The sequence below is a fragment of the Symphalangus syndactylus genome, chromosome 4 (genome assembly GCF_028878055.3).
Source record: "Symphalangus syndactylus isolate Jambi chromosome 4, NHGRI_mSymSyn1-v2.1_pri, whole genome shotgun sequence".
Lineage (NCBI taxonomy): Eukaryota > Metazoa > Chordata > Mammalia > Primates > Hylobatidae > Symphalangus > Symphalangus syndactylus.
This window is the reverse complement of record NC_072426.2, coordinates 124,821,291-124,847,996: the sequence shown is the minus strand read 5'-3', so window position 1 is coordinate 124,847,996 and position 26,706 is coordinate 124,821,291. Positions and strand designations below refer to the sequence as shown.

Below are 26,706 nucleotides of genomic sequence, written 5' to 3'. Positions count from 1 at the left end.
TATTTTGATTTCCTTAAATGTTGTTTTGTGCAATTACTTATTTTTAAAGCATTGTTTAAAAACCTAACCAAGAGCAGCACAAAACAGAGCACCACACACACAACATTGTGTTGTAGAAAAAACTGGGTTCGTGTCATACAACCAGGAAAAGTTAGCCACACACATACTTTGAAGGGTGAAGGGGAATGGAATTTACTGGGCAAAAAAGAAAAAAAAGAAAACGTCTCAACAAAGTGAGAGAGGTTCCTCTTAACAGGAATGGAGAGGCCAGGCTCCTCCCCACTGCAAATGGTGTGAACTTCCCAGGGCTCCACCCCATCCTCCCAGTGCACAGGCCAGTCAGAGATTCTCCAGGGACCCCTTTTTACTTGGCCGTCTCAATTGTACTCTGCATAAGCAATGCTTGATGACCGAAAAGGCGTACTGTAGTAAGTGACAAAAGTGTAATTAGCAAGGAATCGTGAAGCATAAACATCTGTTGTGTAAAGGAGCAACTATTTACAAAATCAAGATAAAAGAAGGCACTAATGGCTACTACCGACAGAGCCCAGGTCTGATAACATCTCTCAGCATAAAGGCACGTTGATTTACCCCTTGTTTTAAAGAGGCAGCCAGAGCTTGCCAACAAAAATATGTGATTGATCTAATTAGCTCACTGAACTGAGGAAAACAGTGTGCCAAAATCATGTGTACTCACAGATTACTCCTTCCAGGACAAAGCAGTGTTGCATAAAAGCCTATCCTTCAACTTAAACGTCACACTCATTAAAAGGGATGAAACCCAGCAGTACTCAGCATGCAGGAGCTTAATGAATATTATTGGATGGTGATGACACAGACATGAGTCTCAAAAGAATGAGCTCTCGTGATGGAAAAGAGAAAGAAACATGAAGGACTGTAAAAATGTATATGCAGTGGCTAAACTCCAATTACCAGCTCAGGCCAGGCAATTTTACTATATTATGCCTGCATTAACATTCCCACTCTCAACTTAATGCTTTATTAACTGATAATGTCCTTCTTCACTAAGGGTTATTAGCAAATACAAGTCTGTTGAGATTGGCAAACCAATTCATTCCGTCAACAAATATTCCTGGGTACTTACCATCGCAGGTAATAAATAATGATCTCTAGTCTTTTTGTTACTAATGCAAGAGAGGGTCTAAAAACCAGTGTAGCATATCTTAAAAAAAAATCCTTAATGGGAAGAGATAAACACCCTAGAGAAAAGTAACAACACTAGCTTCATCAAGTAGTCTGCTGATGACTCACTGGTTAGCTTTAGGGGGTACGTACATACTCAAAAAGCACGAGGGTATTATTCTACTGTGTCTCACTCATGGACTGCAGCCAAAGTCAAGATAAGGAAAATTTTTATGCAGTTGTTTATCCAAATTGTCTTCTCTGTTCTACCTTCAACATCACTGCCTGGGGGGGAACATTGGACCAGGAAGCCATAGAAGCTCATGCTCCTGGAGCCCTGAGAAGTCTGGGAATAACCTAAGCAGCAAAGCACCTGCCTGACTCAGGAGAGCAAAACACACCCAGAAAATACAATGGGAGCAGAACAAAGATTTGGCCATATAAGCTGACTGTTAATATTTTTTATTTTCTAACCTTATTTTTACCACTAGGATCTTATATAAGAAACTCTTTATCAGTTCATGTCTGAAGTAAGGATAGTTTATTATACGCAATTTTACTGCTGTAGAGTATTCTGAACACCTTTGAGCTTAAAAATGAATCACTTTATATTGAATAAGCATCATTTAATGAGAAATTTTTCACAGGAAGATAAAATGTTGATTTTACCATTTTATGAAATGTATACTTACTTACATTTAAGTATTTGAAAAGCTAAAACTAGGTAGAACTAAGGTATAAAGTGATCAAACTTAGAAAAATATATAAGGTATTTCTGGATACCCTGCTTTTGAAAGCACTGTTTTCTGTAAAAAGAGATCCTCTTCCCAAGTTGGCTGCAGGCTAGTCTTGGTCAACTACTCTATTTTATTAGCAATATAGCTCTGTGGGATGGAACTACAGAAATCCTATTGCAACTGGGATGATGGTTTGTAGATTAAGAGAAAATACTATTTAGGGTACATAATCATTTTAAAAAATGACACATATGTTCCTATCTTAAATATTTAATCATGAAACTTAAAAAAGCAAATTTATTTGCCAACATTTTCACATAGGCCAAGGCTATTTCTTTAAGTACAGGTCTACTGATTGAAGTTCAAAGTTGTCTTTCTTGCATAAACCTAACTTCCTATTTAGGTTACTTGAAGTTGAGAAAAACCTCAGTATGAATCAACTCAGTGTAGAATCTTTCCATATTTTAAACATCTTTCCCAATCATTTAGAGTTCTCTCTTCCACATCCAATTTGACACCAGTATCTTATGGCAATTTGCCTTTAGTCTTTCCAAAGAATTCAACTTCATCAAAATAAACAATTTCCTTTTCACACACACATTTCATCAGTATACATGTTATTTAGTGAAACTATGTAATTACTGTAACAGTGCACACAAATCAGCAGTGTGAGGAAAAGTTTGGAACCTTGAGCACACACGGGAAATAGCCTACCAGACAGGGCACACAGCAGGGAGTGGGCATGAGTCAATGTACCTTCTAGAGAGAATGGTAAACCAGGGAACCACACAGATTGGTTAAGAGAATGTCCACTGTATTTTTTTTTTTTTTTTTTTGACAGAGTCTCCCTCTGCCTCCCAGGCTGGAGTGCAGTCGTGCGATCTCAGCTCACTGCAACCTCCGCCTCCCAGGTTCAAGCTATTCTCCCGCCCCAGCCTTCCTAATAGCTGGGATTAGAGGCACCCACCATCATACCCGGCTAATTTTTTATTTTCACCATGTTGGCCAGGCTAGTCTTGAACTACTGACCTCAGATGATCCGCCCGCCTCGGCCTCCCAAAGTGCTGAGATTACAGGCGTGAGCCCCTATGCCCAGCCATGTCTACTGTACTATAAAAAGAAGTCAGTTGTATTCTCAAAAGCTAGCCTCTAACTTAGTAACTTTAATCAAGATTATTCTTGCTTAAAGAAAGTATCAGTTAAGTCTCTCAGAGAGGGAATACCTGTGGCTTTCTGCCACATCCTTTGTGGGAGAAGTGCTACAGAGTCATTGTTTTTGAAAAAGGAAGCATATACTGCCATCTATATAGCCTAAGGTTATCCCCAGAGTTTAATTTGCAATATTTACACTGGACAATAATCCCTAATAGAAAGGCTGGTAGAAAAAATACTGGCCTTGAGCAGCACACTTACAAGAAAATTGACAAAGAGATTTGCAAATTTATATCCTCCCTCCCAACCTTACCTAAAGATACTGCTCCATACCTATGTAAAACGATTACAAATTGGCAGCCAGAATACTGAATCCAGCCCACAGGTTTATGTTTTATTTTCATTTGGAGGCCTTTGAATATAACATTCATGCTCTAGTTTGTCATAGAACCCATCACATTCTATGGTCTCACATCCGCCTGACCCCAGTATGCATGCCACTGAGCCAGCCAGATACACAGTTCCACCATAGCTTGACTCTGTATAGAAAGTTTGGTTAGTTTCTGGCAACACCAGAAGTGTTCTTAGAGAGGAGGTATGCACTTTTGCAGAAGTACCCAATCACATCTCTAAAGAAAGACTAAAGAGCTCACTTACCATGGAGAAATAGTAATGGCTCAAGGTAACTATTCAAAAACTTTAGCATTCCTAAGAACCATGTGGGAATCTTTCTGAAATGCAATTCCTAGGGCCCTATCCCTTCAGATTCTGATTCGGAAGGTCTGGGAATGGAAATCCAGGAATCTGCATTTTAAAAAGCACTTCACGTGACAGGACAGATGCAAGAGGTGAAATAATAAAAATGGTAACAACTATAAGCAGTTACCAGGCCCTGTACCAAGCACTTTACATGTAACAACTTAATCCTAGAACAACGCTATGAGATAGGTATTATTATTATTATCCTCATTTTACAACTGAAGAAATTGATGAAAGGAGAGATTAAGAAACATGCCTGTGCTTACACAACTAATAAGGGGAAGAGCCAAGATGAAAAACCAGGCCATCAGGTTAAAGAGTTCACCCTCAACCATCTCCTTATACTCCACTACTACTATGGTCTAAGGGAACGTGCTCAACATGAAATACAAACCCCTCGAAGTTTGCTGCTTCTGACTCAGTTAAAGCCATTTATCCTTTACCCATGAATCCCCACTGTCACATTCACCACCATCCTTCCTGGTCAGAATGAAGAGTTCTTTTTCATGTTACAATTACAGAAATTGTGGAAGAATTGGCAAAAGAGGCTATGACTGGGATGAATGCCAAGACTGAGATGCCCCCATTCTGAAGCAGGATTGTAACATTTCAGAAAAGCTCTGACAGCCTGAAATAGAGAGCTGTACCATTCTCCAACTAAAGATATGAGAAAGGAAAAAACAATAGTCTAGTTGTTAACAAAGCAAAGGATATTCCAACTCAATTCCTAACACAGTTACCTCAAGCTGCAAAATTATGACCAATGTTAGAGGGTCTCTAAGGGATGAGCCAAAAGTCCATACCAGCTAGGAAAAGAGTTCTTAGACTTGACACCACAAGCACAATCCGTAAAACGAAAAACTGATGAATTGAACATCATCAAAACTTAAAACTTTTGCTCTATGAAAGCCCATGTGAAGAAGATGAAAAGGTAAACTACAGACTGGCAGAAAATATCTGCAAACCACATACTTGAAAAAGGACTGGTGTCTAAAATATTAAACTCTCAAAACTCAACAGTAAAAAATTAGAAAAGGGACAAAAGACAGGAACAGAGATTATTCTGAGGAAATACAGAAGGCAAACAAGTACATGAAAAATGTTCAACATTACTAGCTATTAGGGAAATGCAAATTAAAACCACAAAGATATATTACTGCATATCTATCAGAATGACTTAAATTAAAAAAAGTGAAAATAGTAAATGTCAGAAAAGATGCAGAGATAATAGATCACTTGCTGGTAAGAGTATAAAATGGTATAGTCACTCTGGAAAACATTTGGCAGTTTCTTAACTAAACATGGGCCCGGGACAATGGCTCACACCTGTGATCCCAGCACTTTGGGAGGCTCAGGAGGGAGGATCACATAAGCCCAGGAGTTCAAGGCCAGCCCGGGCAAAATGGTGAAACTCTATCTCCACCAGAAAAAAATAAAAATAATTAGCTGGGTTAGTGGTGACCACCTGTAGTCCCAGCTATTCAGGAAGCTGAAGTGGGAAGATCGCTTGAGACTGGGAAGTCAAAGCTGCAGTGAGCCGTGTTCATGCCACTGTACTCCAGCCTGGGCAACAGAGTAAGACAGTGTCAAAAAACAACAAATAAAAATAAAAAAGCAAACATGTAACTACTGTTCAATCCAGCAACTGACCTGCTGGGCATTAATCCCAGAGAAAGGAAAACTTATGTTAACACAAAAACCCCTACACAAATGTTCATAGTAGTTTTATTTCTAAGAGCCAAAAACCAGAATCAGCTCAGATATCCTTTAATAGGTAAATGGTTAAACAAACTGTTGTATATCCATACCATGAAATACCACTCAGCAATAAAAAGTAATGAACTACTGATACCAACAACAGCTTGAATGACTCTCCAGGGAATTATGCTGAGCGAAAAAAGCCAATCTCAAATAGTTTCATGCTGTATGATTCCACCTATATAACATTTTTTAACCATAAAATTTTAGAAATGGAGGATAGATTCATGGTTGCTAGGGATGATGTACGAGAAGATGGGGGCAGGGAGGGCAGGAGGGAAGTGGTGTGATTATAAGAGGGCAATAGAAGGGATCCACATAGTGTTGGAACTATTCAGTATGTTGACTTTGGTGGTAGATACACAAACCTACACCAATGGCAAACTTTATAGAATGTAATGCGGGCACACACAAAGAGCACAAGTAAAACTAAGGAAGATGTGTGAACTGTATCAATGTCAATAGCCTGGTTATGATATTATGCCATAGTTTTGTAAAATGTTACCATTGAGGGAAACTGGGCAAAGTGTAGGAAGGATCTCTCTGTATAATTATTACAACAGCATGTGAATCTATAATTATCTCAATAAACATTTTTATTGGGGGAAAAAAAAGTTCATGTTCTCAAGTGTGAACTCAGTGCATTCTTTCACCGGGAATATAAAATGGCCCACTCTTTCCAGAAGGCATTTGGCAATGCTACCAAAAGTGAGAAACACACATAACCTTTTATCTAACAATTCCATTTTTAGAGTATTAACTGTAATGAACAAATTGTAATGTGTTGAAAATTAAGGGACAAAAGCATTTACTTCAGCAATGGCTTATACTTAAAGACTAGAAACAACTAAATGTGGTACATACACACTATGAAGTTCTACCTAGTCAAGAAAATAATCTTTTGGAATTAAACAGTGAACCTGGAATGATGGTCAAGATATGTTCAGTTGTTCCACAAATATTTATTCAATTCCTTCTACAGGCCAGGCACTATTCCTGCACTGGGAACTTTAACAAATGCCAAATAAGGTATGATCCCAATGTTTCATTAAACTGTACAGTCTGAATGATTGTTAGTAAGTAAACAGGTGAGAAAGGACTAAACACATATTTCTATGTGTGTAGTTACAAATACACATATAAATATGGACATATATACACATATGCACATAGATATACACACAGATATGTACATATAGTGTAAATTCCAGAAGGACATAACTGGAAATGTCAATAATGGTTCCTTCTGGAAAGTGGGATTGTGTGTGTTTAGTTTTGTTTATCTGTATATTCTAAATTCCTACAATTAATAAGTATAACTAGATTAATTTTTTTAATTATTGGAGGAAAAAAGGCTGGTCCCCAGAGAGTGCCATTTTATGACATATTTGGCATTAAATAGGTTTATTTAACCAATCTGCTCATGGCTGCATATTTAGTGTGCTTTTAGGTTTTCAGTGTCATAAACACTGTGCAAGGAACTTCTTTGTTTTTTTCCTTTGAGACAGGGTCTTGCTCTGTTGCCCAGGCTGGAGTGCAGTGGCACAATCACAGCTCACTGCAGCCTTGACTTCTGGGGCTCAAGCAATCCTCTCCATCTCAGCCTTCCACATAGCTGGGACTACGGGTGTGCACCACCACACCTGGCTGATTTTTTTACTTTTTATAGAGACAGTCTCCTTATGCTGCCCAGGCTGGTCTTGAACTCCTGGGCTCAAGAGATCCTCCTGCCTCAGCCTCCCAAGTGCTGGAATTACAGGTGTGAGCCACGATGCCCAGCCTAGGAACATTCTTTTAACTAAGCATTTGAACATACCCATGATTTTGCCCTTCAATTAGAATCCCAGAAGTGGAAACATCAGCTCAAAGAGTATGAATATCTGAAGGCTTTTGATGTTAACAGGCTCCTCAAAAATTGTACTGCTTTATACTCCAATAACTAGTGATCCATTTTCTCCATGCTCACTAATGCTGCTAATCAACACTGAGGATTAACTTGTTCTTGGATTCTCTAGAATTTCACTTTTGGAGGAAAAATTATTTTAACAGCAGATAAACACACTATAATTACTTGGTTGTCAGTTAAATTTGAAAATATAATTTGTCAATTTTACTTTAATTGCAGAATTTTGACAGACCCGCTAAGATAAACAAAAAATCATCCCTGTAGAACTCTATGTTTAATTCAATGATCTTTATTTAGATAATCATTGTGGATTCATATCTGACATCTCTAAATCTTTAGCTTACAGAGATCAGCCTCCCCAACAAGAACTCCCAAGCTAAGGACAGAGGTAGCCTTTTTATAGTAACTACCTCATAGGAGCAATATGGGGAAAGGTGACACAATAGAAGCTCCATGTGCCTCCATGGACATATTAAATGGTTCCCAGATGTTGTTTACTATTAGTGTTTCTATTATAAGTAACATACCTTTAACATAACATAGTGAGAACTTAAATAGCAGCTATTTCAATCCTCTTTTCATTTTACAGATGAGAAAACTGGAGTTTGCAAAGGTGGGCCTCAAATTCAGGTTTCCTTAACGCCAGTCTGATACTCTTTATCTAACACTATTTTGTCTTTTGGTAGGTTCTCTATGGACAGACTGAAAGCTAGAGACACCTTAATTCTCACAATTACACTTAATCAGAGCAATCTGCAATTTGAGATTTAAGTCTACATGCTCAAAATATACTTCATTTACAGGTATCTGCCTGGTTAATAATAATTCTCTAAAGCAGATATTTTAAGTTGCAGGCTAAAAGCAAATGGGTTTATATCTACCTCAGAAGATGATGAATGATTGATTACAAATCTCTACTCTGATACAGGGTTTCTGATTGCATTAGACACAGGGCAAGAAGACTAATTAAAAATGCTCATATATTCATCACCGTTGATTGTGCATAATCCACTGCTGAAAGTACAAGTGCAGCACCTTCTCTAAAATGACAGAGGAAACAGATGAATTTCCACTCAGAACTCCCGGAGGCTATCTGTCTTGATTTCAGGGTAAATGCGCTTTCCCTAATAACCTAAATCACAAACAGAATGACAGTTAAAAAATCATAGATCAAATTTTACTATTCTATCTGAACAGGGGCTGGCTAGGCCTGGTCACATGTTATGTGATCAATAAATAATTACAGATGGATTGGTAAACAGATCTATAGGCATACTCTACAAATTTTCAAAACTAATTTTTCTAGATGCCTACAAAATCGGAAGTCACAATTATGTGTTATAATGAGCCAAAGGAAATAGGAAATATATCCTTTTTTGTTTGTTTGTTTGTTTGTTTGTTTGTTTTGAGACAGGGCCTCGATCTGTTTCCTAGGCTAGAGTGTAGTGGCACAATCACAACTCACTGCAGCCTCAACCTCTTGGACTCAAGCAATCCTCCTGCCTAGGTGCCCCCCAACCCCAACCACCAGCCCAGTAGCTGGGACCACAGGCATGTACCACCATGCTCAGCTAATTTTTTTAAATTTTTGTAAAGATACGGTCTTGCCACGTCAACCAGGCTAGGGAAATAAATCCTATATACCACCAAAAACACTCCTTAAACTGACTCCCTCATATACATGCTCCAGCCCTAGAGTGGGTAGCTAATACAGATCTCTCTCCACAACTAAAGGGCTACAATTATTATCTGACAGTCAAGTGTTGCACTCACCTGCAAAAACATCAACAAGGTTGATATGGTTTGGCTGTGCCCCCAAACTTCAACTTGAATTGTATCTCCCAGAATTCCCACGTGTTGTGGGAGGGACCCAGGGGGAGGTAATTGAATCATGGGGGCCAGGCTTTCCCATGCTATTCTCGTGACAGTGAATAAGTCTCACAAGATCTGGTGGGTTTATCACGGGTTTCTGCTTTTGCTTCTTCATTTTCTCCTGCTGCTGCCATGTAAGAAGTCCCTTTCGCCTCCCGCCATGATTCTAAGGCCTCCCCAGCCATACGGAACTCTAAGTCCAATTAAACCTCTTTTTCTTCCCAGTCTCGGTATGTCTTCTCCTACTATCTGTTCTCCTATTATCTGTGTTCTCCTATTCCTCAGGAAATGTCTGTCCTTTCCCTGGCTCCACCACCATCCCAGAAAACACCCCCCACCAGGTTCCTCTTTGATCTGATTCAGGAGTTAGAATCCTTACCTAGCTTTAGGACATAAGGATGGCACTCACTGTGTTGTCTGAAAGTGCCCTAGTACTAAAGGAGCATATACTAATCTTCCTCCAGGAGGCTCTTGTGGCACCTCTGGATGTCTGTAATGAGAGTGGCCATGAGGGTAGAAAAAGAAAGAGTAGGCCGGGCGTAGTGGCTCACGCTTGTAATCCCAGCACTTTGGGGGGCCGAGGCGGGCAGATCACGAGGTCAGGAGATCGAGACCACGGTGAAACCCCGTCTCTACTAAAAATACAAAAAATTAGCCAGGCGTGGTGGCAGGCGCCTGTAGTCCCAGCTACTCGGAGAGGCTGAGGCAGGAGAATGGCATGAACCCGGGAGGCGGAGCTTGCAGTGAGCCGAGATTGTGCCACTGCACTCCAGCCTGGATGACAGAGCAAGACTCCATCTCAAAAAAAAAAGAAAGAGTATCTTGTCCATGAAAACTGCACAACAGAGTATGTGTTTGGAGGACTAGCTTAAAACTCAAAATCCTGTTGAATGAAGATACTTGAGATACTAGCTTTTGACCCACTTAATGTACAAAGGATCTGACAAATGAAAATAGACTAGAAATTACATAATCAGTGTTACTAGCAAGAAAAAGATTTATGAAATTCAACACAGCAACTTTATAAACCTAAGTTGGAAAGGGGAAAAAATAATGAAGACTCTGAGCTTGAAAATCATCCCAGTTTAGTAATGACAAAACTAAAAAAACGATATAGACCAAACAATAGCAGAGTTGTCATGTAGCTACTCAACTTCTGCTTTTAAAAAAATAATCAAATAGCAGCATTGAAATATGCGATGCCACTTATCCACATACTCTACACTTCTTCCATATAAAATGCTACTGAGCAAAACTTACCTTTTTTATTTTGTAACTTTCTTTTACATTCCTTATATATTTATGTTGATTTTTTAAATTCTTGCCTTCTTTACCTCATTCTCTTCTTCATATAGTTCTTTTTGGGCCCTGGAGATCCAGATTCTGACCTAGGCTCTGTCCTTATAGATACCAATGTAATTTACGTAAGTGGCATGCATTGCACATCAATTTATTCAATAAATTCTACTCTGTACCAGGACCAGTGCTAGGTACAAGGAAGACAACAGTGAACAAGTCAAACATGGTTCCTCTCTTTACAGAGCTTAGATATGAAATCAACAGTCTCTTTCAGTTCTCAAAGAACTCTTCTTCTCCCTCCCTCATGGAATGAACTTCATCTTTTTCATTTCCATTATTAATCACCTTTAACACTCCCATAACAATCTGTCTCGTATGAAGATTTTACTTTCTAACAGAGATTCGGCCAGACTGGTTCATAAGGCAAAAAAAAAAAAAAAAAAAAGAAAAAGAAAAAGAAAAAGAAAAAAGAAAATGCAGTACAGGGATTCTACAAAAATCAAGGCCTTGAAAAAATATGCACAGTATTGTTGTTTTAGATGAACACACAATGTGAGTACACGTTATAGGAAAAACTGGGCAGGGGAGAGGAGGAGAAAGCACAGAAGGCCCCTCCGCCTCAACAATTGGAACCTGATCCAATGAAAGTGTAGTCACTGGGTCACTCAGTCCTGATTGCTTAATGACAGTGTGCAAATCAGCAGATATTATGCCTGCACGTTCCAAATGTCCCTAATTATGACCAAGCAGATGAAGGCCTTAAAAATCACACTTCACCCTATTTGAAAGGGTTGCCGGCACATCATTAATTAAAATACCTCAGCTCCCAAATACATTAGAAGCATGATAATTATCTTCATACAAAATTTGCTTTAAAACACTTGAAATGCTTCAAACCCTAAGGTGACAACAGAATATAAACAAAAAGACCATGCATTAAGGCTGCATTACTTACTGTGTTGCAGTAATTACTGTGTTGCTGCAGACGAAAGTTAACAGCTCCCCCCTTTGGGAATAAGAAGCGTTGACAGCCCTGAGAAAGAAATGTGGCAATTATCCTGATTATTATAAAAATATTAGCACCATGTAACTTTTCTTGAGACATTACCATATGCCATGCAATATGCTAAGTGTTTTTTTGTACATGCCCCAAGCTCAGAGAGACTGAGTAACTTGCCAAAGGTCACCCAGCCAGAATGTTTCAGAGCAGAGAATTAAATTCAGGTCTGTTTGGCTGCTCCAAAATCTATACTGTTTGTTTGTCACTACAACGCCACCAAAGAGGCAATGTCAAAAGAAGGGAGGAAGCAGGAAGGAGAAGGAGTTGACAACTGCAAACGTTTTCCCAGAGTTCATTTACAAGATTAAAAATGGTCAAAACCACAGAAGTTGAATGTTGAACCACTAGAGAAGCCCAAACAGAATTCCAAAGATTCCCTAAACAGGTTACAGAAAATTTGCCTTCTCTTCCAAGACTGGTAAAATTTGAACAAAGAGAAATGGTAAATCTGTAGCACAAGGAAAGAGTGATTCATCAGGAAGGTACCTAACTGAGGAGAGGCAGTGGAGCCACATGGGTACCCACTTTCATCCAGTTACCCAACCAATATGTATCGTATGCCTACCATGTGCCAGGTGCCCACCTACTGCCCTGGTCTCAGGCCTCCATGTGCTACAGGGTAGCCATAAAACCCTGAAGGAGGAAAAGAACCTGTGTACAGAACCTGTGGAGGGGAAACGAGCAGGACTCATAGGATCTACTTCAGGAATGCTCGGTTCTAGTGTTCTCCAACTCAGGAGGAGACTTCTCAACTGAAGAACCACCCCTACTCCAATCCCGAATTTAGTTGTACTATAGTGAGGACAGTATTGACTCCAGAGCATTGAGTTCTAACGACTTATTTTCAATAAATGCAAACTCAGAATCTTTCTTAGAAGGCATTTTCCTAAAGATGAAAACATGGGAAGCTACTCTGGTTGTGTGACACTAGGGAAAACAGTTCTGAAATCTTACAGTCTCTCCAAGAATAAGAAAGGGCCAGTACTGTTTGTGAAGTTTCAATATGGCCCCACCTCATCTTTGAAAAACCCAAAATTGAAAAACATGTCATGGCCTATAAAGTCAATCTGGCTTCAAATAAATCTGGCTTCAAATCACAGTTCTGCTACCTACTAAGTCTGTAACTTTACGCAAAGTACTTAACCTCTTTTGGCTCCAATTTCCTCAGTTTCAAAATGGGGATAACCTCCATCCTCCTGTAATCTTATGGACATGAGTGTACCCTTCACTCCAGCTGTGATGCATTCCTTGCCCACAGCCCCCACAAAGGGTACTGGTTATGTTGCCAACCACTGCTCGGGGGCAGCCTTAGACAATGATTTTCTGTACCAAAACATACACACACCATCAACCTGCTGGTCAGAGGGAATGGAACCTGACAGAATGAGGGATGGGAACCTGATTTAGAAGCAACCAATCCCTAGGCTGGCCTTTAACCTATGATGTGCTCTAATGTCAGAGATAATCATGAATTAGCTCAGCCTTTCAAATTATCCTGGGGATTTGAACTAGGAGGTAAAGCTAGATGGCAGCAGGCAGCGAAGCAGGTAAATCCTGAGACACAAGGGCAACTCAGAGAGTGGCAGGCTACAATAACGGCGGACTCCCAGAACGACAGTCCACAATCCCTCAGCCTTTTGATTCCAGCCTCTTAGGTGACTAGCTCTCCTCAGCCCTTGCCCTTCCTGAAGCCTGGCTATTCCTTTTTCCTAGGATCTAACAGTAAGCTTCCCACTATCTGAGGTCACAGGAGGGCATCTCTATTCTCTGCAACCAGAGATAAAGCAGGTGGGAAGCCTACACCCACCTGTGAAAGAGGCCATGAGGAGGCAGAAAGCCATTCACCAAGCTGCTTTGTTGGACTTCACTGAACAGATTGGGAGGGAGAAATGACATGACCCATCTAACTGAGAAGGGCTCAAGATGCCTCTCACAGAGACAGGCTACCAGAGGAAGCAACCAGAGGGCAGGTGGAGGGTAGAACACTCCAGTTACAATAAGTATAGGATAACTTTAAGAAGTTCTATGAAGTGAAACACCAAATAAAGTCCAGAAGCTCTCATACTTTTGCCACAATTTGTAGCCTCAGCTAAGCGGGGGGAAATACTGCTCTAACACTTCTTAAGACTGAAACAAAGCCAAACGTTGCTGGTTTTCTCCTTGAGATAAGGTTTCATTAAGGAATGAAAAAACAAAGACTATTCAACACCCTCCAAACAAAAACCAAACGATAACAGTGAAAAAACCTAAAAGCAAAGTTTCCCTCTGCTCCCCCATCCAAATACATAATTTTAAAAATGACAGTCAAAATAACAAGCGGTATCAATCCTGCAGGAGCCATTACATGAAGCCTTACCCAATGCTCACCTCCTCCTAGCCTGGCCTCCAATCCTATGCCAGCTTTTCTGGAGCACCTTTGGGGTCCCTTTCCATGTATCATTTATTTTATTACCTAGCTTCCAACCAAAATTTGTTCCACTTCGTGTTTTCTGGTTTAAATATATGAGTTCTATATTTCGACAGAATGGACAATGGGTTTCAGCAGATACCCTTGATGTACATTTCATAGCTATCTACTTCAGCGCCTTTCTCAAATTTGCATATAACAGAAAATTTGTTTACCATAGATTTTAAAGAGGCAGTAGAGGAGCACTACTGCATAAATCAAAGCTGGGAGTGAAACAGGGGTACTCTTAACAGGCCAAGGCATAATTTACCCAGATTTATTTTTCGTCAGACCACTACTCAACTGGCCATGAAAATTATTGTTCCTATTAGCTCTTCCTTCAGTCACCAAAAGAACCAAGCAGCTGCTGTATTGACAAAGTATTCACTACTCACAGAGGTGGGGAGAAGCAGAAAAAAACAGATCTGAAGCCACTGGCCTGGGTCCATTCAATAAACTATAAGAAATACCTGCGATAACGCTTGGGCTTCTGTTTGGAGCTACACGGTTTTTATTCTACTCTCTCACTGTACAAAATTCAATACCTTCCTGGCATTGAGTGGCAATAGCCCAAGGTGATAAGCAGTGAATCACAACCAACTTCATTGAGTGGTTTTTTGTAGCCTATAAATAAAATCAGAATCTTTGAAGCTAGTAAACCTTGCGAGGTCTGAATATCTCAAGGTTATTCATTTCTGAACCTCTCTGGAAAGAGTATAAACACAATCAAAAGAACCATGGTTTATGATTCACAGAATTTCTTCATGCACAGAAATTTACCTTTTAATTATCAGAGCATTATACTGAAGCATTGCAGACCTTTAACTTCTCAGCCCCTGTGTTACCAATAAAAATAATAACAATAATAAAGTCAATTTTCCAGCAGTTAAGAAGTACAGAGGTGAGCAGCAAAACATTAGCTTCAGGAAAACACTGCAGATCTAAATTGTTTTTAACATGATTAAATTGATTAAAAGAAAGAATAAATGTAATTCCTCATTATGCCACAGTGAAATTTCAAAACAGTTATTCAACAAATGGCAAACACCTCTTTAGAAATCTGGGTAACCTGAAGTGGGGATTTTCAATTTGTTGGGAGCATCTGCCAGGATCCCCTTCTCTGTCCCCCAATACTTCCAGTTCAAGGATAAGATCTGGCACTGGCATTTTGGCATTAGATGAGCCTGGCTGCTCTACCTCCCACCTTTGCTGGGCAAAAAATGGGCTGAGCCAATCCGATTTTTCCTCTCAGGAATTGAAAATACAATTGGAAAATGCTAAATGTGTTTCTCAAGTTGCTTCAATAACTGAGACATAAACTCAGAAGCTATAGTGCAGCCTGGTGTAGCCATGTGGAGTGAAAGCCAGTTTAGTGAGAGAAAGAAAGAAAACAGAATAGGGTGCTGGGCTGGCATTCTAATTCCTGATGCAAGTCCTTCCTTAGGCCCAGCTGAGCCTGAGTTCCATAAACTATCAGAATTCTTTCAGTAAATTTCCCCTTTTGTTTAATTTAGAAGATTTCTCTTAATTTCAATCTATTTTAATCAGGGCTAGAGTCACATAAGTATGGGATGAGAGGTAAGCAATGCTAGAATGATCTTTCTGCAAGTGAAAATAAAATACGATAATCATCAAAATTCAGAGCCAGAAAGCCCTTTGATCAAAAGAGATGGAGCTCACGCACCATTTGAGAATTTGGTTCCTATTTCTGTCATGTATTTATTATAGTATCTTAGTTCAAAACCAAAGAGCCTCAAGTTTCTACATGTCGAACACGCAACACTTCCTTTCCAAAGGCATTTCCTGCTGTCTTCCCTGCCCCAACCATACTGATACTCAGCAAGTGTCTCTTGCATCTTCCCTCAAGTGTTAATTTGCTCATGTTTAGCTTCTTCTCAGAAGCCTACAATGGTTTCCAACTGCTTCATATGTCAAATTAAAACTCCTGATAAAGTGCTGCATCCTTTAGTTCTGCATTATCTAACCACTGTTGTAACCCATTATGCCTAGTTCAGTCCTAGCATCAGCTCTCTTGTTCACCATCCATGGCTACAAGACTCCCACTTTAAGTTGAGAGCACAGCAGCTGCTGGTGCCTCCTCTCAGAAATGGCCCATGAAGAGTAAAGATGAGGAATCTTGGAGTCTAGACACTTGGATACCAGTCCTGATTCTTTATTCACCTGTCATCATTTAATTTCTACAGGCCTGACTTCTCTATAAAATGAAGATGCCGACGTTTGACCACTGGATTTCAGCTTTTTTCCTGCCCCAAATCATCTAAGAGGGATGGCAAGGACACATGAAAGATTAATAACTTTTTTTTTTTTTTTTTTTGAGACAGAGTCTCACTCTGTCACCCAGGCTGGAGAGCAGTGGCACGATCTTGGCTCACTGCAACCTCTGCCTCCCGGGTTCAAGTGATTCTCCTGCCTCAGCCTCCCAAGTAGCTGGGATTACAGGCGCGTGCCACCATGCCGAGCTAATTTTTTGTATTTTTAGAAGAAAATGGGGTTTCACTGTGTTAGCCAGGATGGTCTCGATCTCCTGACCTCGTGATTCGCCTGTGTTGGCCTCCCAAGGCGCTGGGATTACAGGCGTGAGCCACCGTGCCTGGCCAGTAATAACATTTTTAATAAACAGAACAAAATATGTCACATCAACTCGGTAAAAAAATAGCCAGAAAGACATTGCTGTTGGCTTGGATGGCATCACAGCAGAGGTAGAACTTGGCTAAACTATGAAGGATAAGAAGAACATGGATCAATGGAAGGGCTGTGCTTATGTCAATTAAGCTTTCATTTACTTTTGTGTTGGTGGTTCACAAATAGTATTAATAAATCATTGGAAGAAACATATATTAAGAGACTGGACTGGAAAGGAAGAAACTGTTCTAACACTTACCAAACACATATTGAGAAGGTTCTTGATAAGGCTAAGGATAGGGCTAAAAGAGAAACCCAAAGACAAATGGACATAATCCACCACAATCTAACCTCTGAGGGCAAGGACCGTATCTGCTTTGCTCACACTGTGCTCCCAACCCCTAAGAGCACCTGGCAACAAATAAATATTTGTTGAAAGAATACAAAAACATAGCCCCTACCTTTAAAAACTTATGATTGCTAAAAAAAAAAAAAAAACAGAGAACAAAAGAGAGTATGTTGTCCTTTCCCTTCAGGATCCCTAATAAATACAGCATCAATTTCACTTAAGGGGAGCCCTCCACGGGATAATAGAGGGAGGAATGTAAACTTCACACAATAACCATTTTATACAATAAATGAACAAATCCCACTGTGTCAGCAAGTAAACAAATCTGTCACTTGACTCATTCTCTATGCTTACCATTAGCTGAGAATGAGCCTTTTAATAAAGAATAAGTCACTCCACAATGTTAAGCCCAAAAAAACCCCTGAAATATATATTAATTTACTTCAAAATGCCACCTCTTCTTAAGTTGATTTTCTCCTGCAACCGCCTCAACCACAGGCAATTATGTCACATGTGCCAGATCCATGTGGTCCAAATGACAAACAGCCCCCCTAACCAAACATATTACCATAGCAACAAAGGGACTGCATTTGCCATTCTCTACCTGCCAAGGCCTGATCAATTATTTAACATGCCTATACTACAGTGACAGTGTATAAATGATCATGTTCATTAGCAGCAAGAGTCAGCTCTCAGAAAATCACAAACCCCTGACAGCTAAATTGATCACAAAACCAAACACACTCTCCTTGACAGTGATGTTAAAGATCACTGCGTAAAGGGATGGAAGGAGAACAAACTGTTCTTAGTTTTAAGCTTCCACTTTAGAACTGCATTAGCATTCACTCTCCCAAGCTGTTATTGTGAAAAAAGGAAGAAAGAATGAAAGAAAAAAGACACACAAATTGATTTTATACAACTAACATGTTATCAAAAGTTGCTGAAAATAATATGATTAGATGAGAAGACTGGAAAGCCAAAGGACAAAATTTGTCTTAAGCTTGTTTGATGGTTTTGGGTTTTGTTTTTCTTCTGTTCCACTTCTGGGTTATTTCTCATTAGAAGAATAGGCAGGGAAGTGAAAAATTGGATACTGAAGGGAATTCACAGTAGGCAGCAGCCAGCAGTGACTGTCCTCTCTCCCAACCTGGTTAAACCTCCACCGACTTTCCACAGGGAGATTCCTGAACAGAGAACAACTGAGGATGTCCATTTGGTTTTGTGAGAAAGGAGAAATCATTTCATCAAGAATTAACCAGAGATTGAGTTCAGTCCAGGACTCTGGCAATTCACTACACAAAACTTTAAAGCCAATACAACTAAAACAAACAATTCTATTTCATGAGCTGAATCCAGGTAGGGATTAAAGTCGGTTAGAGTGGCCCCCATACCCTGTATCCACGGTGATCCAGAAACTGGATCAGCACTGAAGGCTGGAATCAGCACTGTGGCTAGAAGGAAGGGCAAATAAACGGCTTTTTTACTCACTTCATTGTGTTCTTTCATGGAGGAAAGAGAGAAAAAGGGGACAGTCCACCTAAAGATTCTTATTGATTTATAATAGATCATAGTGTGATAGTGAAAGTTTCAGACAGATAAGAGTTTTTATTTCGCTAAAAATAACCAACATCAGCCAGGCATGGTAGCTCACACCTGTAATCCCAGCACTTTGGGAGGTCAAAGTGGGAAGGTCCCTTGAGCCTAGGAGTTTGAGACCAGACTGGGCAACATGGGGAGACCCCATCTCCACAAAAAATTTTAAAAATTAGCCGGGCATGGTGGCACATGTGTGTGGTCCCAGCTCCTTGGGAGGCTGAGGTGGGAGGATCACTTGAACCTGGGAGGCCAAGGCAGCAGTGAGCTGTGATCATGCCACTGCACTCCAGTCTGTGTGACAGAGCAAGACCCTGTCTTCAAAAAATAAATACATACATACATACATACATACATAGATACATACATACATACAAACTGACATACCCAGAAAGGAAGCCTCTGATTTACCGACAAATTAGAAGGCAGATATAACAGTCTGAATAACCCATTCTTATACAAGGTTCCTATGATACTGTTCTAGGTATAGTCCTTGGTCTTTGTGCTTTACCAAGATCTGGCTTCCTACAAGCTACAGCTATCAGACCCTGATTAGACCACAGAGACGACTAAATAATTTATGAAAAGTGTAGTTTTCCAGTACAGTAGTCCTTCCATCACAGATATTAATTGTTATTATGGTAAATGCAAGAAAACCTCTTAAAAGGTTATGATATACAATTATTTCACTGTTCATATGGACAAGAATATGAAAAAAATTATTAAATATTCATCCAAAATGACTGTTCCTCCCTTAAAATCCACCTTCCCCAAGAAAAGAATCACAAACAATTAAAATAAAATCTAGGATGGCCTATATACCACAAATTGCTCCTCTAAGTGGATAAATTGTCACATAAAGAAGCTAATCATTTACAAACACTTCATGTGGTGGTATAATTTTATTTATACACACATAAAATAAAAACATGCACCTCAGGGATCATTTACACAACTAAATGTCTTTCTGATTACCATATTAAAAAGCTCAAGACAGATAACCTCTCACATCTGACAATACATAGGACATGAGTTATGACCACTGTTCTGTTTCCGTAATTGAGTGAGTACCTTTAAACAACTGGTCAAATATCTGACTCCCATTTTCAATCATGCGACATGCATGCAAATACATGTTTACAATATATTACGGAACCCATGGAGAACACTAAGTTCTAAGAAAGTCTTTTTGAAGTTTCTGTTCTTTATACTTCTCTACTCTAATAATTTTAGTTGCCAGTATAACAGTAACAATCCATGAATGACATTTAGAAGCAAAGTGAATTTTCTTCTGCCAGCTGGCGAGGACTTCATGGCTGCTGGTCACAGTACTCATTCTACCTTCTTGTTAATAGTAGGTACTCTCATTTGTCACTGAACTAAAAATTAGAATATATTATGTAAAGCTAAAAGTAATGTTATACTTGTACATATTTGTCTTGAATTTTGTTTATAAGTTATTTCTACCATTTGCACTCAAGATTAAACAACAGAAGTGGGGTGGAGCCAAGATGGCGGATTAGGAACAGCTCCGGTCTCCAGCTCCCAGCCCCAGCGACACAGAAGACTGGTGATTTCTGCATTTCTGCTTGAGGTACCGGTTTCATCTCACTAGGGAGTGCCTAACAGTGGGTGCAGGACAGTTGGTGAAGCGCACTGTGCGCGAGCTGAAGCAGGGCGAGGCATTGCCTCACTCGGGAAGCGCAAGGGGTCAGGGAGTTCCCTTTCCTAGTCAAAGAAAGGGGAAACAGACGGCACCTGGAATATCGGGTCAGTCCCATCCTAATACTGCGCTTTTCCAACGGGCCTGGAAAACGGCACACTAGGAGATTGTGTCCCGCACCTGGCTCAGAGGGTCCTAAGCCCACGGAGTCTCGCTGATTGCTAGCACAGCAGTCTGAGATCAAGCTGCAAGGCGGCAGCCAGGCTGGGGGAGGGGCGCCCACCATTGCCCAGGCTTGCTTAGGTAAACAAAGCAGCCAGGAAGCTCGAACTGGGTGGAGCCCACCACAGCTCAAGGAGGCCTGCCTGCCTCTGTAGGCTCCACCTCTGGGGGCAGGACACAGACAAACAAAAACCCACCAAGAACCTCCACAGACTTAAATGTCCCTGTCTGACTGACAGCTTTGAAGAGAGTAGTGGTTCTCCCAGCACGCAGCTGGAGATCTGAGAACGGACAGACTGCCTCCTAAAGTGGGTCCCTCACCCCTGAGCAGCCTAACTGGGAGGCATCCCCCCAGTAGGGACAGACTGACACCTCATTCAACCGGGTACTCCTCTGAGACAAAACTTTCAGAGGAACTATCAGACAGCTGAATTTGTGGTCTCACGAAAATCCGCTGTTCTGCAGCCACCGCTGCTGACACCCAGCCAAACAGGGTCTGGAGTGGACCTCTAGTAAACTCCAACAGACCTGCAGCTGAGGGTCCTGTCTGGTAGACGGAAAACTAACAAACAGAAAGGACATCCACACCAAATATCCATCTGTACATCACCATCATCAAAGACAAAAAGTAGATAAAACCACAAAGATGGGGAAAAAACAGAGCAAAAAAACTGGAAACTAAAAAACAGAGCACCTCTCCTCCTCCAAAGGAACGCAGTTCCTCACCAGCAACGGAACAAAGCTGGATGGAGGATGACTTTGATGAGTTGAGAGAAGAAGGCTTCAGACGATCAAACTACTCTGAGCTACGAGAGGAAATTCAAAACAATAGCAAAGAAGTTAAAAACTTTGAAAAAAAATTAGAAGAATGGATAACTAGAATAACCAATGGAGAGAAGGGCTTCAAGGAGCTGATGGAGCTGAAAGCCAAGTTTCGAGAACTACGCGAAGATTGCAGAAGCCTCAGTAGCAGATGCGATCAACTGGAAGAAAGGGTATCGCTGATAGAAGATGAAATGAATGAAATGAAGAGAGAAGGAAAGTTTAGAGAAAAAAGAATAAAAAGAAATGAACAAAGCCTCCAAGAAATTTGGGACTATGTGAAAAGACCAAACCTACGTCTGATTGGTGTACCTGAAAATGATGGGGAGAATGGAACCAAGTTGGAAAACACTCTGCAAGATATTATCCAGGAGAACTTCCCCAATCTAGCAAGGCAGGCCAGCATTCAGATTCAGGAAATACAGAGAACGCCACAAAGATACTCCTCGAGAAGGGCAACTCCAAGACACATAATTGTCAGATTCACCAAAGTTGAAATGAAGGAAAAAATGTTAAGGGCAGCCAGAGAGAAAGGTCGGGTTACCCACAAAGGGAAGCCCATCAGACTAACAGCTGATCTCTCAGCAGAAACTCTACAAGCCAGAAGAGAGTGGGGGCCGATATTCAACATTCTTAAAGAAAAGAATTTTCAACCCAGAATTTCCTATCCCGCCAAACTAAGCTTCATAAGTGAAGGAGAAATAAAATACTTTACAGACAAGCAAACGCTGAGTGATTTTGTCACCACCAGGCCTGCCCTAAAAGAGCTCCTGAAGGAAGCACTAAACATGGAAAGGAACAACCGGTACCAGCCACTGCAAAAACATGCCAAACTGTAAAGACCATCAAGGCTAGGAAGAAACTATAGCATCTAATGAGCAAAATAACCAACTAACATCATAATGACAGGATCAGATTCACACATAACAATATTAAATGTAAATGGGCTAAATGCTCCAATCAAAAGACACAGACTGGCAAACTGGATAAGGAGTCAGGACCCATCAGTGTGCTGTATTCAGGAAACCCATCTCACATGCAGAGACACACATAGACTCAAAATAAAGGGATGGAGGAAGATCTATCAAGCAACTGGAAAACAAAAAAAGGCAGGGGTTGCAATCCTAGTCTCTGATAAAATAGACTTTAAACCAACAAAGATCAAAAGAGACAAAGAAGGCCATTACCTAATGGTAAAGGGATCAATCCAACAAGAAGAGCTAACTATCCTAAATATATATGCACCCAACACAGGAGCACCCAGATTCATAAAGCAAGTCCTCAGTGACCTACAAAGGGACTTAAACTCCCATACAATAATAATGGGAGATTTTAACACCCCACTGTCAGCATTAGACAGATCAACGAGACAGAAAGTTAACAAGGATATCCAGGAATTGAACTCAGCTCTACATAAAGTGGACCTAATAGACATCTACAGAACTCTCCACCCCAAGTCAACAGAATATACATTTTTTTCAGCACCACACCACACCTATTCCAAAATTGACCACATAGTTGGAAGTAAAGCTCTCCTCAGCAAATGTAAAAGAACAGAAATTATAACAAACTGTCTCTCAGACCACAGTGCAATCAAACTAGAACTCAGGATTAAGAAACTCACTCAAAACCGCTCAACTACATGGAAACTGAACAACCTGCTCCTGAATGACTATTGGATTCATAATGAAATGAAGGCAGAAATAAAGATGTTCTTTGAAACCAACGAGAACAAAGACACAACATACCAGAATCTCTGGGACACATTCAAAGCAGTGTGTAGAGGGAAATTTATAGCACTAAATGCCCACAAGAGAAAGCAGGAAAGATCCAAAATTGACACCCTAACATCACAATTAAAAGAACTAGAAAAGCAAGAGCAAACACATTCAGAAGCTAGCAGAAGGCTAGAAATAACAAAAATCAGAGCAGAACTAAAGGAGATAGAGACACAAAAAACCCTTCAAAAAATTAATGAATCCAGGAGCTGGTTTTTTGAAAAGATCAACAAAATTGATGGACCGCTAGCAAGACTAATAAAGAAGAAAAGAGAGAAGAATCAAATAGATGCAATAAAAAACGAAAAAGGGGATATCACCACCGATCCCACAGAAATACAATCTACCATCAGAGAATACTACAAACACCTCTATGCAAATAAACTAGAAAATCTAGAAGAAATGGATAAATTCCTCGACAAATACACCCTCCCAAGACTAAACCAGGAAGAAGTTGAATCTCTGAATAGACCAATAACAGGTTCTGAAATTGTGGCAATAATCAATAGCTTACCAACCAAAAAGAGTCCAGGACCTGATGGATTCACAGCTGAATTCTACCAGAGGTACAAGGAGGAACTGGTACCATTCCTTCTGAAACTATTCCAATCGATAGAAAAAGAGGGAATCCTCCCTAACACATTTTACGAAGCCAGCATCGTCCTGATACCAAAACCTGGCAGAGACATAACCAAAAAAGAGAATTTCAGACCAATATCCTTGATGAACATTGATGCAAAAATCCTCAATAAAATACTGGCAAACCGAATCCAGCAGCACATCAAAAAGCTTATCCACCATGATCAAGTGGGCTTCATCCCTGGGATGCAAGGCTGGTTCAACATACGCAAATCAATTAATGTAATCCAGCATATAAACAGAACCAAAGACAAAAACCACATGATTATCTCAATAGATGCAGAAAAGGCCTTTGACAAAATTCAACAACCCTTCATGCTAAAAACTCTCAATAAATTAGGGATTGATGGGACGTATCTCAAAATAATAAGAGCTATCTACGACAAACCCACAGCCAATATCATACTGAATGGGCAAAAACTGGAAGCATTCCCTCTGAAAACTGGCACAAGACAGGGATGCCCTCTCTCACCTCTCCTATTCAACATAGTGCTGGAAGTTCTGGCCAGAGCAGTCAGGCAGGAGAAGGAAATAAAGGGTATTCAATTAGGAAAAGAGGAAGTCAAATTGTCCCTGTTTGCAGATGATATGATTGTATATCTAGAAAACCCCATTGTCTCAGCCCAAAATCTCCTTAAGCTGATTAGCAACTTCAGCAAAGTCTCAGGATACAAAATTAATGTACAAAAATCACAAGCATTCTTGTACACCAATAACAGACAGAGAGCCAAATCATGAGTGAACTCCCATTCACAATTGCTTCAAAGAGAATAAAATACCTAGGAATCCAACTTACAAGGGATGTGAAGGACCTCTTCAAGGAGAACTACAAGCCACTGCTCAATGAAATAAAAGAGGATACAAACAAATGGAAGAACATTCCATGCTCATGGGTTGGAAGAATCAATATCGTGAAAATGGCCATACTGCCCAAGGTAATTTATAGATTCAATGCCATCCCCATCAAGCTACCAGTGACTTTCTTCACAGAATTGGAAAAAACTACTTTAAAGTTCATATGGAACCAAAAAAGAGCCCGCGTCGCCAAGTCAATCCTAAGCCAAAAGAACAAAGCTGGAGGCATCACGCTACCTGACTTTAAACTACACTACAAGGCTACAGTAGCCAAAACAGCATGGTACTGGTACCACAACAGAGACATAGATCAATGGAACAGAACAGAGCCCTCAGAAATGATGCCGCATAGCTACAACTATCTGATCTTTGACAAACCTGACAAAAACAAGAAATGGGGAAAGGATTCCCTATTTAATAAATGGTGCTGGGAAAACTGGCTAGCCATATGTAGAAAGCTGAAACTGGATCCCTTCCTTACACCTTATACAAAAATTAATTCAAGATGGATTAAAGACTTATATGTTCGACCTAAAACCATTAAAATCCTACAAGAAAACCTAGGCAATACCATTCAGGACATAGGCATGGGCAAGGACTTCATGTCTAAAACAATAAAAGCAATGGCAACAAAAGCCAAAATCGACAAATGGGATCTCATTAAACTAAAGAGCTTCTGCACAGCAAAAGAAACTATCATCAGAGTGAACAGACAACCTACAGAATGGGAGAAAATTTTTGCAACCTACTCATCTGACAAAGGGCTAATATCCAGAATCTACAATGAACTCAAACAAATTTACAAGAAAAAAACAAACGACCCCATCAAAAAGTGGGCAGAGGACATGAACAGACACTTCTCAAAAGAAGACATTTATGCAGCCAAAAAACACATGAAGAAATGCTCATCATCACTGGCCATCAGAGAAATGCAAATCAAAACCACAGTGAGATACCATCTCACACCAGTTAGAATGGCCATCATTAAAAAATCAGGAAACAACAGGTGCTGGAGAGGATGTGGAGAAATAGGAACACTTTTACACTGTTGGTGGGACTGTAAACTAGTTCAACCATTGTGGAAGTCAGTGTGGCGATTCCTCAGGGATCTCGAACTAGAAATACCATTTGACCCAGCCATCCCATTACTGGGTATATACCCAAAGGACTATAAATCATGCTGCTATAAAGACACATGCACACGTATGTTTATTGCGGCACTATTCACAATAGCAAAGAGTTGGAACCAACCCAAATGTCCAACAACGATAGACTGGATTAAGAAAATGTGGCACATATACACCATGGAATACTATGCAGCCATAAAAAATGATGAGTTCGTGTCCTTTGTAGGGACATGGATGAAACTGGAAAACATCATTCTCAGTAAACTATCGCAAGGACAAAAAACCAAACACTGCATGTTCTCACTCATAGGTGGGAATTGAACAATGAGAACTCATGGACACAGGAAGGGGAACATCACACTCCGGGGACTGTTGTGGGGTGGGGGGAGGGGGGAGGGACAGCATTAGGAGATACACCTAATGCTAAATGACAAGTTAATGGGTGCAGGAAATCAACATGGCACATGGATACATATGTAACAAATCTGCACATTGTGCACATGTACCCTAAAACCCTAAAGTATAATAAAAAAAAAAAAAAACAGAAATACATCACAGTACAGTTTTTAATAATAAAAAATTATAAACTTAAAAATGTCCAACAATGGCAAAGTGATTCCATATGATTTATGGAACATTCATAGAATATACCACTACTAAAAATGGCACAAGACCAAAATAATCAAAGTAGATCAACAGAACAGAAAGAGTCACAGAAACAGACTCCCACATATACAATCAGGATTTTCAATAAAGGCACCAACACAATACAACAAGGGAAGAAAAATCTTCTCAACAAATGGAGCTAGAATAACTAGATATCCATATAGAGTGATATTAACCTTGACTTCTGGCTAATATCACTCAAAAAAACTGACTTGAG

At 40.1% G+C, this 26,706-nt stretch overlaps 1 protein-coding gene across 4 annotated transcripts in view; it reads right to left on the bottom strand.

The window, feature by feature from the left end:
- The window catches only part of FHIP1A (FHF complex subunit HOOK interacting protein 1A), a 270,913-nt gene that overhangs the window by 137,363 nt on the left and 106,844 nt on the right, over window positions 1-26,706 (bottom strand). For 3 of the 4 annotated variants that reach the window (XM_055276115.2, XM_063638267.1, XM_063638268.1), the window contains exon 3: window positions 11,582-11,659. The exons of the other annotated variant lie outside the window; for it this stretch is intronic. The gene's annotated coding sequence lies outside the window, so the exon portion shown is untranslated. The remainder of the gene's footprint in view (window positions 1-11,581; window positions 11,660-26,706) is intronic. 4 annotated transcript variants of the gene reach the window in all.